The sequence below is a fragment of the Uranotaenia lowii genome, chromosome 1 (genome assembly GCF_029784155.1).
Source record: "Uranotaenia lowii strain MFRU-FL chromosome 1, ASM2978415v1, whole genome shotgun sequence".
NCBI classification, from domain to species: domain Eukaryota; kingdom Metazoa; phylum Arthropoda; class Insecta; order Diptera; family Culicidae; genus Uranotaenia; species Uranotaenia lowii.
Window position 1 is genome coordinate 185,614,712 of NC_073691.1, and position 14,872 is coordinate 185,629,583.

Below are 14,872 nucleotides of genomic sequence, written 5' to 3' on the forward strand. Positions count from 1 at the left end.
TGACATGAAATATTAATTTATTGACCTGCTCTTCAATTGTGATGGAAAGGGTTTAAGCAAAAACAGTGAAAAAAAAATACGCGCAATTTTCAACTGATCACGGTGTCTCTGGGAGAAAACTTTATTTTCGAAAATTTGCATCGCTCATTTTTGCACCATTCGAAAGCTGGGAATTTCCCCTTTTATTTGAGCCCGAATTTGAAATAATCCACCGGGGAAACTAGAACATTTTTTTTTTGAAGATTTTTTAACCTTCTTTATTGTTTTTTTTTTTCAAAGGCAAAATCATACTAAATACTGTGAAAACGCCCGTCTTACCTTTAGCGTAAATCCAACATCATATGTCAATACCATGATTTGATAGAAAATTTTTTTGGCTACAATTTTGTAGAAGACATCAAAGTGATACAAATTAGGAGAAAAGAGTTAGAATGTTACAAACAGAGTGATTATTTTTTCATTTGAAAAATCTAATAAAACTTCTCATCACTGATTATATTAAGACCAGAAAAAGTATTCTACGAGCTTAGTTATTGATTGTGGGGGGTATAACTGTTCAAAACAGTTTATTTACATAAAAAAATTAATCTTTTACATGAAATTAATCAGGATTATATGAAATTATGAGCATTTGTAGGATTAAATGGTGTAGGGTAGTTATGATCAGTATGATTTTGTCTTAAAAAAAACATTAAAAAGGTTAAAAAATCTTCAAAAAAATAAAATGTTCTAGACTACTCGGTGGATTATTTAGAATTTGAGCTGAAATGAGAGGGGAAAGTCCCAGCTTTCGAATGGTGCAAAAATAAGCGATGCTAATTTTCGATAAATAAAATCGTTCTATCAGAGACACCGTGCTGATATTTATCAAAATCTGTCAATAGTTGAAAAAATCTAAATGACTCCCGTTCAAGAAACTGACAAGTTTATTTCATTCTTTTTAAGAACGATCTGTTCAGTAGAAAACATCTGTGTAGGAACAGACTTTTCACAGTATGAAACATAAAATAAGTGTTGCCGAAATGTTTCAAAAGTGAAATATTACAACAAGAGAGAAAAGCGAGAAATTTTAGACTTCCATAAATAAAAGTTTTTAAACAGCAGATAAACTTTACCAGAGGGTAAAGAAAAGTAAATGAAAAATGCTACTCAATCAGTTGGAAGAACACTTGCCTTAATTTCGAGCACAAAAGTTAATCCATGCAGTTTTATACGTCAGCCTTTTGATGCAAAAAATAGAAAAAAATAAAAATGAAATTTGAATTTATTTTGAGTAAATTATGACAAAATCAGAAACTTAATGAAATTTTTTTTGAATCAGCATAACTGTCCAGCCTTCTGATTTGTTAGGCTAGAAAGACGTTAGGCCGAATGGATAGAATTTTCCAAATGAAAGGCCGAATGGTCAAAAAGATGAATAGACAACTATTCAGCCTAGTAGCCATTCGGTCGATCTTTTGGCCTTACGACCATTCGGTTTTATATCCATTCGGCCTTACGACTATTCGGCCTAATGTCCATTTGGCCTAATATGTATTCGGCCTATCAACCATTAGACCTGATGACCACCCGGCCAGGAAATATTCGGCCAAATATCCCGATTGGCCTATAGCCCTTTCCAGCTGAACATCCTTCTGCCTTTCAAACCATTCGGCTTGGCGACCTTTGGCCTAACGTCTTTCGGGCCCCTTTTTTTTAAGCGTGACGTGACGGCGGAATTTGGCGCAGGTGCATCTCAGAAACGGCTGAACCGGATTCTTAAAAGTGATACTTTTTGGAAAGCTCTCGCCAAGAACTTGATGATCACAAAGTTAGGTAGATTTTTAAATTGTGAGTTAAGAGAAAACAAAACAAATGTACCTTTTTTATGACGTGGCGACGCAAAAAAACCTGTATCAGCAGCCCTATGGTAACTCCCCCGGTTCAAAATATTGTGATGTACTTTATTCGGCAACTGCGTGGTTCATCCAGTAAACCATTAAACTGCATTAAACGAATTTCAATTTGATCCAGTTTACGACTTGGAGGTTAGTTTGAACCGTTGAGGAACATTTTTTAACTTTTTTTTCAAAAATTGCATAACCACAGTGCTACATCACTAAATTATTAACCATTTTTTATTCAACTTTAAATAATTCTTACAATTTTTGTTATATTTGTTTGTATTTTTGTAAAATTGTTCCACATATGGATCAGAAGCAGACCTCCGTCGATTTTGGCAACAAGTCCGATTTTGTGTTGCCAAAACTCTATTATTGCTATTGATGTATTTAGCACTTGTCTTATTTTGTTCATAACGTTTGTTATTTTTTGTAATTTTTGATATTTTTGTCATTTTTTAGTTTTATTTGTTTTTTTTTATTATTTTATGAAATTTCAATTTTTTTATCAGTGTTGAGTACTTTATACTAAAAAAAATGTTTTTGTAGTTGTATTCTATCAATATTTACGAATGTTAAAACGTATTAATGGTGTTTGTTTAAATTATATTGGTCCTGTGATAGCGAAAAATATAAAGTAATGTCGTTTCAAGAAACCGTTCGATTTTTTTCCAACCCCGCCTTTAAGCGGAGTTTATATTTCATCTCTGCCTTCTAACTTAGGATTATTTTAAAGCCAATTCAGAATGTTTGTCACTTTTGGACTTCTATTTAACTGCCATTTGTTTATGTCCTTATATATGAAACAGGGAATTCTGAGGCTGACAAAATGATAATTTTTCCAATAAAAAGGCCATTTCCGGGTTACTCATGTTTTTAGTTTCTCTAAGCTGATGTTTTTCTCAACTGCTAGACAAACAGTGGCTATTAGTATGAATTTCAATGCAACCATGGCTTGAACAATCCTGCCGAAGGTTAAAGAAGTGACTTTTGAAATTGTTTTCAAAGCTTGAAAAAAAAAAATAGATTTTTCATTCATTATAATTATGACATAATAATTTACGATCGTGATCTGTTCTGTTCCATTCCTGGTCGTTTTTACTGCCTTGTGCATCATTACTCCTGTCTATATATTTTAAAACAATATTTCGAAAGCTTTTGCATTTTTTTTAAGTGAAAAAAAAGAATTTTGAATAATTTAGAATAGTGGCCTCCTTGACCATGTGGTTAAAACGCTCGCTTGGTGTGCTGAGGAGGTGAGATCGAACCTCATTTCAATTAAACGTCCGATATTTTTTTTTTCAATTACTCAGTTCTAAAACCGAATCATACATTTTTCAACTCTGATTCTTCATTTGTAAAATTCCATTTCCAATCTTTGAGACATTTCCAATCTTTGAGACTTAAATAGTTTCGGAACTGTTCAATTGCGAATTTTCGAATTGCATGAAATGAAATTAAGTTTAATAACAGTTTTTTCCGCTACCTACAATTTGTGTGCTACCGACGGTAAGTTTAATTTCGGCCCAAAATCACAAACAAATAAACCTCGGTTTGCTAAATACATTCAAACCAACTAATACAGTCGCAAAAATAACCAAACCAAATAAGAAGAAAAAAATCGGTAGGCAAACATGGCATTCATAATTCTCGCACAGACAAAAATGGAGCACTAGTGCCGAAAATTATGGCCGCCACCGACGTTTTCTTCCTGCAGCAGCAGCAAGCAGATGATGATGTTGATGATGAATTCATGAGCACACACACTAGTGTTGGTTTCAAAATTGGACGTATGTACGTACAACTTATTTGTCGGTGTATGTAGCTACGACGAGAATGCTCCGGCCGCCAGTGACGGTGAATGATTTATTTTAAATCCCATAAATTATATGATTATTCCCTCATTTTCCCCTGGCCGCATTTGGAAAAGAGGATCCTAGTAGGCAGTGGAATGAAAACAACTCGGTCGGAGTAAAAAACGAAAAAAAACTACAGCGCATCCAAACAGCGCTCGCAATTGGGTGTCTCTTTCTCTTGGCCTGTTTTATTTTTGGCGTTCTCCTTCACACTCACAATTTTTGGGCAAAAGTTCAATTTTTAGCTATTTTTGTATGTTTTTTTTTCTGGCCGATGAGCATGTTTGCGAGTGCAACTCGTCTCCTCTGTCTCTCTAATTTATGAACAATTTTCGAATCCTTAAATTTATCGCTGCAAACAGTGCAAACAACAGTCGAGTGAGGTTATACTTAGTACAAGTCGCTTTCTTGTTTTGCAGTCCTACCGTTTCGTGATTCGGTAGTGAGTTACCCTAATTTAAATACGAGGCCCTCTTTCGCGATGTCAGTAATTTAAGGTAACACTATTACCTTAATTTTGATGATTGCTCAATTTGGAGGAAAAAATTGAGCATCCCTTGAAAAAAATAAACAAAATTAAACCTTGAATTGCATTCACAAACCAGATTTGGATCGGTAGTTTTGAGTTACTAAAACACACTCTGTGGAGTAGATATTCCCACCCTTTCTGCTCTGGGTCGGAGGAGTCCAGGGGTGTGGGCGGAAGTACTCGTAGAATTCTGATTCTACCGCCTCGCCGGCAGTTAGTAATTTAGACCATGATTTAATATGTGAAAATTGGTCCGCTCCGGTCACGTTCGTTGTCGATATTTGCGGCACTCTCTTTTGAAATTCTCTCTTCGTTTTTTCCAATTTATTTTCACGAAGTGGTTGCCAAATTGTCAAAAACGTAAAATTGTCATTATAGTAAATTTTAATGTCAAATTTGTCAAAATTATCGAAATTATCGAAATTGTCAAAATTTTCAAATTGTCAAAATTGTCAAAATTGTCAAAATTGTCAAAATTGTCAAAATTTTCAAAATTATCAAAATTGTCAAATTCGTCAAAATTGTCAAAATTGTCAGAATTGTCAAAATTGTCAAAATTATCAAAATTGTAAAAATTGTCAAAATTGTCAAAATTGTCAAAATTGTCAAAATTGTCAAAATTGTCAAAATTGTCAAAATTGTCAAAATTGTCCAAATTGTCAAAAATGTCAAATTTGTTAAACTTGTCAAAATTTTTAAAATTGTCAAAATTGTTAAAATTGTCAAAATTGTCAAAATTTTCAAAATTTTCAAAAATGTCAAAATTGTCAGAACAGTCAAAATTGTCAAGGTTGTCCAAATTGTCCAAATTGTCAAAATTGTCAAAATTGTCAAAATTGTCAAAATTGTCAAAATTGTCAAAATTGTTCAAATCGTCAAAATTGTCCAAATTGTCAAAATTGTCAAGATTGTCAAAACTGTCAAAATTTTTAAAAATTGTCAAAATTTTCAAAATTATCAAAATTGTCAAAATTGTCGGAATTGTCAAAATTGCCAAAATTGCAAAATTGCAAAATTGTCAAAATTATAAAATGTCAAAATTTTCAATAATGTCGAAATTGTCAAAAGTGTCAAAATTGTCAAAATTGTCAAAATTGTCAAAATTGTCAAAATTGTCAAAATTGTCAAAATTGTCAAAATTGTCAAAATTGTCAAAATTGTCAAAATTGTCAAAATTGTCAAAATTGTCAAAATTGTCAAAATTGTCAAAATTGTCATAATTGTCAAAATTGTCAAAATTGTCAAAATTGTCAAAATTGTCAAAATTGTCAAAGTTGTCAAAATTGTCAAAATTGTCAAAATTGTCAAAATTGTCAAAATTGACAAAATTGACAAAATTGTCAAAACTGTCAAAATTGTCAAAATTGTCAAAATTGTCAAAATTGTCAAAATTGTTAAAATTGTCCAAATTGTCAAAATTGTCAAAATTGTCAAAATTGTCAAAATTGTCAAAATTGTCAAAACGGTCAAAATTGTCAAAATTGTCAAAATTGTCAAAATTGTCAAAATTGTCAAAATTGTCAAAATTGTCAAAATTGTCAAAATTGTCAGAGTTGTCAATATTGTCAAAATTGTCCAAATTGTCAAAATTGTCAAAATTGTCAAAATTGTCAAAATTGTCAAATTTGTCAAAATTGTCAAATTTTTCAAAATTATCAAAAATGTCAAAACTGTCAAAATTGTCAATATTTTCAAAATTGTCAAAATTGTCAAAATTGTCAAAACTGTCAAAACTGTGAAAATTGTCAAAACTGTCAAAATTGTTTTAGAAACGCTGATAACATTCTCACATTGATCCTGATTTCGAAGCGCCGTCTGGTGAAATTTGATGATATCAATACATTTGAAAGCTTTGCCTATTATCCTGAGCTTTTGCTATAACGGCATGGCACAAGGCGTAACACATTGTCCTTTTTTCACTGTGCTTTCTGCTTTCTTTTTTTCCACAACTAGGGATGCCATAAAATTTCGACCACGTGGTATCGTTTGTCTTTTTTTTTTCAACGTTGGGAAATCAATTTCGAAAAGATTTCGAATGCAATCGAACGCCAGGAAATGTAAATATAAACAAACCATAAAAACAAATAATCTTCATATGCTTTGTCGGTCGACCGTCGGCGCTCATCAATATCAAAAGGAAGGGGGCGCGCCCACAGTAGATTCGAATGATGAATAAACCGACTGGTCGGTAATTATAAAATCATTGTAGTCGATTGCATAATTAGTCAACCCTCATGGAAGAGGAACTGTGAGGAGAAATGGGGTAACGCCTTATCGTGTGCATGCAATCTTTATCTTTTTCGCAAAGAAAACAACTGCTAAAGAGAGCAAGTAATTGAACACAAGTGCATAAACGCTACTTGTAAAAATAAATAAAGGGCAAAAGAAGAAGTGCAAACTCGGTACAGATTGCGAATGAATAATTCCAATGATTATGATTGGAACAACCGAGTCTTTCATTCTGTTCCGAGGTTGATGGTAAAGCATTAGACAGAGTGATTAGCATTCGGGTTTCTTTCCACGTTTGCGGACGATAATTTATTCTCCGTGCGTTCTCTGGTACAAATTGCCCAAGTTATGGTCACCAAATTGGTGCTAATTTGTTTATGAGCCTGTCTAAATGTGTTCCAATAACGTTTTCCCTTAAATTGAAAATTATGGTAGGGGAAGAGGGGGCATAATGCCCACGTTAAGAAGAAAGCCTTGTTTAAGAATTCATTTGATAAGATTAACTTTAATTTTCGATTGTGTTTGGAAGTTTGGTTTATTTTTTGTCTAAATCTGATAGTTAGAATAACTGTAAGGTCAAAAAAGACCACAAGTTTAATGAAGTTTGAAGAGTAGGTAGAAAATTGGATTTCAGATTCAGTAGGGGCATAATGCGCATATGTGTGTACCCAAACGCGCCGTTTAACGATTAATAAGTGTTTATTGATCCAAGTGCCTCCGAAAGTGTTTGCCAGGTAAAAACACTTCTGTTCTACTTCACAGATGGAAAAATGTATTGCTACGCGCAGTGCTGCCAGATATACTGAAATTCTTGTGAATAGTTAATTAAATCTATATTAAATTTAGGAATTTTAAATATATTCGTTTATATTCAAGTTATGTTTTCCAATACAACTTATAAATATCTTTAAAATTGTTGTGATGAAACTGCATATAAATTTAAACAAATATGAAACATGCTTAAAGATAAACGGACATGGCGCGTTTTGCCCCACCTAGACATGTTTATTAAAAATCGTTCAAAATAACATAAAAAATAATTGAATAAGGAAATTTTTCGTTTTGTGATGATTTTCAAGACCAATGTTCATCATTGTAACAGATGTCAGGTAATTTTTTTGGCGATAGATGCCGTAATTCCTTACGAAAGTCAAGGCACAAATTGCAAGGAATATGGCTTAAAAAGTATTTTTGGATTTTTGCAGGGATTTATCGCATATTTGATGCTAATTTTTTGTACAAAAAGTTTCTACTGCTAATTAGAAGGGAATAGCGTACCGAATTCTTAAAATAAGTGTATATCTAGCTAGATATCGCAGTGGGGCGTTTTGCCCACACTGGGCATTATACCCCCAGTTCCCCTAATGATTTTTAGTTGAAAGAAGTAAAGTTTGAACCTCGGATATCCAAATTGAAAAGTTTTCTAGAAGTGAACCTTTCCAAAGCTTTATAGCAAGGATTCGTTATATCCTCTTCGTCACTTCACTGCATTGCGCATGTGCTGGTGTAGAAGTTCATTTGAATGAATTCGAATTCATTCAGTTAGAAGATGTTTTCCAAATTTGGATCTTGAACCATCCCAACATTCTTGAAACTTACGATTTATCCGAATTCGTTGTGACAGATCAATATAAGAATATAACAAACATTCTACAAAAATCTTGAAATGAGTTTGGAGTTATTTTAAAACCAAACGGTATTCTTACAATCTCTACATTATTGGTCAAATCGTCATTCTTTCAAATGCATACAAAAAAAAATCAGTTTGCTCTAGAACGCACTGATTAACCGTAACTTATCGCGAAACATTTATTTCATTTGCGGATTGAATCCGGCTCGAAGGACCAACTCATTCAGTGCCGATTACTCAGCTGGGATTCGTTCCGCTTTCCTAAAACTGCTCCACTAGTGTCGTGCTCAGCAGTCGATCCTATTCACATTTCAATAAACACGTAAAGCAAACCAAAATTTGGAACCCCGGTTCAGTAACACCCAGCCAGAAATGGGCAAGACCCAATTCGTTTCCAGTCATCCGAAAAGATCGAAGAGGAAATGGGCCAGGGGATTCCTAAAATAGACAGTGAAAAAATGTTCAATAAGGACCCTTCGATCGGCAGGGCGAAAAACCAAAACGGGGAGGGCAACAGAAAAAATGACACATGTATACGAGTCAAACGACAACACAAAAGAAGTCGTCGGCGAACACCTTCTCGCGGAGCTTTGGCGACAATCGAACCGAACCGATGAAATTGGTTTTCCGAAATCGAGAACAATCGTTTGCCGATGAGTGCTGTCTTGGCTGGTCACCAGGCCACTTTAGGGCTCGTCTTCTGATTTCCGAACGCGCACATTTGCTTATTATGGTCGAAGGCAGCGCACCGAAGAGAGAATCGTAACTCGGCAAAGGTCGAGGAAGGGCAATATTAGATGGAGGCCTCTGTAAGATAAAACAATAGCAACAACGAAGCCAACTCGATGCATCGGTGTTATTAATAACGGAAAATAATAATAAAAATAATTGATCGGATGGGATTGTCGGGAAAAACTCAAAGAATAAAATCGAAAAAGAAAATGCTGATTTGTTTATCGATTATTATTGCCATTTCCACACCTTCACCGCGTGCTGTCTTTTCTTCTCACACCGTTCGATCATGATAAGGCGCAACGACGAAGACCCAAAGCCTACTACTGTTCTGCGTTCGGAAAGACGGTTCGGAAAGTAAACAAACAGCCGTTATGAGTAGCATTTTCCCACAATCCGGACCACCCTGCTAGTGGATCGACTGCAAATCGTCCGGCACCATACACCGGTAGACTGAGTGGAACCGCTTTTCGGAACCGTGCCGCCCGGTGCAAAAAATGAATTATTTTCCACCCGGGTCGACTAACGAGCAGCCGGAACAATAACACAAAAGAAGATTTTTCCGAAAGCCGATCATCGGGCTACCCCTCAAAACTTCGGGAGAGAAAGACGGGCGGGAAATGATTTTTATATTGTCTGTGATTATCACCGCGCTCGCGTTGTTGATTGTTGTGGGTTACGAGAAGAAAAGAGCTACAAAAAAAAATGGGCGGCTGTTCACAGGGCGGCATCTATGGGAAAATTTTGTCACACCAGAAAGTTGTCATCTTGGCGGTGCGCTATTGTTTTGGGTTTTGATGTTGCAGTTTTTTTTTCGAGATCGTCCGCTCTTGAATTTGTCTCTAATTGAGGGTTTTTTTTTTATCTTGAATGGTTATCTGAGGAAAAGACTCCAGCTCAACAGATCTTAGAAGCAGACTGAGTGACCGAATCATATATTACACTAGCAATTACTTTTTGTCACTTTCCACTTCTCATATTCCATAACCAGGAAAGCACTCATTTTCCAATGAGTAGTTTGATACTTCTACTCAGAATTTCTGGCAACACTGTCGTGTTATCACGAACTTAACCGTGTGATAATGTAAACATTTGTACTGTCAGCATCATCACTATCCTATTGTTTCGCAATCATCAATTTGCAAATTGCCCGAAGCATATGTTTTGGATCTGCAGCAGAAAGCGAAGCCCGTTTCTATCTGAGGATCGGAACGAACCGTAAGTTTCAAAACATTGCCATGCGATAAAAAGAGGTTTGAAAAAGGATACAATATTTCACCACTGAACCTATGCGTTATCAACAAGTCATGGATCCAGATACGTCTGGATATTGGAAGAAAGTTAGTTCGAGCAGTTAGTAAGTGAAGCAGCCAGGAGGGCCACCAGGAAGGAGACCACAACCCAGCACCGAGACGAGCCATTCTAGAGGGATCAGCCTGTGGAGATGGATCAGTCAGGGCAGAGGTCAGGCAGCAAAATGTCCAAGGCCAGCCAGGAAGTATCTGGAGGAGCTCTTGGATTTCCGTTATTTTTTGATCATAGAAATCTTAAGAAGTTGTCAGCTGCCTTTTCGACACATCTCCACTGAGGATCATCCATCTAATGCGTTCACGGAGACCTTACCGAGGGTAAGTCATGCGAAGGTGATCAGCATTCTCAATTCACGAATTGAGGGGATACAAACTTACGGTTTGTTCGGATCCTCCAACAAAACCGTTTCACAAAGCGGAGCGATCCAGCAGAAGATACCTGCTGCTCCGACCAGAACCCAAACATTGCTTGTTTTGGTTCTCCACGCTTTGCATCAATTCTCAAACGAGATCAATGGATTGATGATTGTTGATGACAGCTGATGATGATAAACAAGATACAAATGTTTACATCATCACACTGTGAAGCTAAACAACTCAAACTGTGGTTAGCAGTTGCACTGCAGTGTTGGCAGGGAAAAATGAGTAGATGCATCGGAATACTCATTAGGAAATAAGTTCTTTCCCGGTTGGGGAATGAAAATGAGTAAAAGTGACAAATAGCTAGCGCTTATGTAATAAGTAGTTATTTAGGGGCATCACCGACAATATGAAAAAGCGATAACTCTGTTCCACTACTGGAACTTGCGTTTTCAACCATTTTTATCATTTTTGGAAGTTTTGACCTTTCCAATTTTTTTTTCTATTATTCACATCTTACATTCGACTTTTCTGATTCGACTTGGTCCTTCGAACCGGATTCAAAATTTCGAGAAACTTACAGATCAGAACTCAACATTTCCTGAAAAAGTTCCGTGTAAAATTTCGAATAATTTTTTATTCAAAGCAGTGCTTAACACCTGTGCAAAAACAAACTCAAACCACAAGCAGCGACCTCATTCGGTAAATTTGTACCTTCAAAGTATAAATTAAAAACAAATCACGATAACATAAAGCGTTGCCATTACCACCTGTGAACTTCGAGCTTCCGGCTAATTCCGACACCGTTAAAACCCGAAAAATCACCATCAACGTCACAATCACACAGCACTACAGCAAACGTCAAACCGCCACGTGAAAATTTATGACTCATTTTTATCGTGTCCAACAGCAACATTAAACGCACCATTATTTTCCCGGATTCGGGTGTTTTTTTTTTTTTTTTTTTTTTTTTTTATTTCAATTCCACACCGGGGTAGGAGCTTTGTGTTTATTCCAGAAGGAAGTTCGCATAAACAACTGTGTTTTATTTTAATTCTTTGCCGTATTTTTTTTTCTTTTCATCCATTCATTCATTCATTCATTTCACCTAAACTCAACTCAAGAACGCCGAATCCAAAAGGAAATGTCGAAAATTAAGCGATTAAAATTCGACAACTTGTTCGCTCGGTTTCCCTTCCAGGCGAGGGTGCCTAACTTAAGCGCCCATGTCCAATTTCGGGCGGAATGCTTAAGTAACTGTTTAGTTTTTTTTGTTCGAGGTTCTTCTAGTTTTAGTTTTTTTTTTTGAGTCCACAGAATGAACGTTACGACTAGAAATTCCGATCAGTAACTCTTCCGGCTAGCAGAGGCGACTAGAGCTCCTCTATCGCTAAAGCTAGCAAACCAAAAAACCGAACGAAGCCGAGAGCTTTCTGCTCTAGGCCACCATGCCAAGTTCTATCAAAGCTACAAAAGTAAAGAAACAAAGAGCGAACGAAGCGAACGATACCGATCTAAACGGGTCGGCTTTGTTTTCGTTCGGTTCTTAACGTGTCCCGCTTGTCTATGATGTTCTCGCTTGTATTTCGATACCCGAAGTCAGCACCACGCGTGGCTAGAATTTGAAACTAACCTTCGGTCTCAGTCGTTGATCTAGTGTTCGCTAGATGTCTCTGCCAGTGGCGATTCGATTTCCCCTTTGGATTGTGGAAAAGCGCTTGTGATGTGCTTTGGTGGAAAATTCAAATGGACTCTCGTAACGCTTTTTGCTGCCAATCGAAGCATGCGCAGGGCAAAGACTGTTGATTTGGAAATTTCAATCTCTTTTCAGTCTGAATCATTTTGAGAGTTCAAATTTAGATTTGTTCTTGAGATTCAGAATACAGATTCTGAATTCAGATACAGAATTCAGATTCAGAATTCAGATTCAAAACTCAAATTCATAATTCAGATTCAAAATTCATACTTAAAATTCAGAATTCAGATTCAGTATTCAGATTCAGAATTCAGATTCAGAATTCAGATTCAGAATTCAGATTCAGAATTCAGATTCAGAATTCAGATTCAGAATTCAGATTCAGAATTCAGATTCAGAATTCAGATTCAGAATCCAGATTCAGAATTCAGATTCAGAATTCAGATTCACAATTCAGATTCAGAATTCAGATTCAGAATTCAGATTCAGAATTCAGATTCAGAATTCAGAATTCAGATTCAGAATTCAGATTCAGAATTCAGATTCAGAATTCTGATTCAGAATTCAGATTCAGAATTCAGATTCAGAATTCAGATTCAGAATTCAGTTTCACAATTCAGATTCAGAATTCAGATTCAGAATTCAGATTCAGAATTCAGATTCAGAATTCAGATTCAGAATTCAGATTCAGAATTCAGATTCAGAATTCAGATTCAGAATTCAGATTCAGAATTCAGATTCAGAATTCAGATTCAGAATTCAGATTCAGAATTCAGATTCAGAATTCAGATTCAGAATTCAGATTCAGAATTCAGATTCAGAATTCAGATTCAGAATTCAGATTCAGAATTCAGATTCAGAATTCAGATTCAGAATTCAGATTCAGAATTCATATTCAGAATTCAGATTCAGAAATCAGATTCAGAATTCAGATTCAGAATTCAGATTCAGAATTCAGATTCAGAATTCAGATTCAGAATTCAGATTCAGAATTCAGATTCAGAATTCAGATTCAGAATTCAGATTCAGAATTCAGATTCAGAATTCAGATTCAGAATTCAGATTCAGAATTCAGATTCAGAATTCAGATTCAGAATTCAGATTCAGAATTCAGATTCAGAATTCAGATTCAGAATTCAGATTCAGAATTCAGATTCAGAATTCAGATTCAGAATTCAGATTCAGAATTCAGATTCAGAATTCAGATTCAGAATTCAGATTCAGAATTCAGATTCAGAATTCAGATTCAGAATTCAGATTCAAAATTCAGATTCAGAATTCAGATTCAGAATTCAGATTCAGAATTCAGATTCAGAATTCAGATTCAGAATTCAGATTCAGAATTCAGATTCAGAATTCAGATTCAGAATTCAGATTCAGAATTCAGATTCAGAATTCAGATTCAGAATTCAGATTCAGAATTCAGATTCAAAATTCAGATTTCAGATTCAGAATTCAGAATCAGAATTCAGATTCAGAATTCAGATTCAGAATCCAGATTCAGAATTCAGAATTCAGATTCAGAATTCAGATTCAGAATTCAGATTCAGAATTCAGATTCAGAATTCAGATTCAGAATTCAGATTCAGAATTCAGATTCAGAATTCAGATTCATAATTCAGATTCAGAATTCAGATTCAGAATTCAGATTCAGAATTCAGATTCAGAATTCAGATTCAGAATTCAGATTCAGAATTCAGATTCAGAATTCAGATTCAGAATTCAGATTCAGAATTCAGATTCAGAATTCAGATTCAGAATTCAGATTCAGAATTCAGATTCAGAATTCAGATTCAGAATTCAGATTCAGAATTCAGATTCAGAATTCAGATTCAGAATTCAGATTCAGAATTCAGATTCAGAATTCAGATTCAGAATTCAGATTCAGAATTCAGATTCAGAATTCAGATTCAGAATTCAGATTCAGAATTCAGATTCAGAATTCAGATTCAGAATTCAGATTCAGAATTCAGATTCAGAATTCAGATTCAGAATTCAGATTCAGAATACAGATTCAGAATTCAGATTCAGAATTCAGATTCAGAATTCAGATTCAGAATTCAGATTCAAAATTCAGATTCAGAATTCAGTTTCAGAATTCAGATTCGGATTTCAGATTCAGAATTCAGATTCAGAATTCAGATTTAGAATCCAGATTCAGAATTCAGACTCAGAATTCGGATTCAGAATTCAGATTCAGAATTCAGATTCAGAATTCAGATTCAAAATTCAGATTCAGAATTCAGATTCTGAATTCTGATTCAGAATTCAGATTCAGAATTCAGATTCAGAATTCAGATTCAGAATTCAGATTCAGATTCAGAATTCAGATTCAGAATTCAGATTCAGAATTCAGATTCAGAATTCAGATTCAGAATTCAGATTCAGAATTCAGATTCAGAATTCAGATTCAGAATTCAGATTCAGAATTCAGATTCAGAATTCAGATTCAGAATTCAGATTCAGAATTCAGATTCAGAATTCAGATTCAGAATTCAGATTCAGAATTCAGATTCAGAATTCAGATTCAGAATTCAGAATTCAGATTCAGATTCAGAATTCAGATTCAGAATTCAGATTCAGAATTCAGATTCAGAATTCAGATTCAGAATTCAGATTCAGAATACAGATTCAGAATTCAGATTCAGAA

General features: G+C 35.0%; 1 protein-coding gene across 1 annotated transcript in view; it reads left to right on the forward strand.

Annotated features, from left to right (window-relative positions):
* Positions 1–14,872, forward strand: part of LOC129738216 (homeotic protein antennapedia) — a 233,009-nt gene that overhangs the window by 51,340 nt on the left and 166,797 nt on the right. The gene's annotated exons all lie outside the window — the stretch shown is intronic.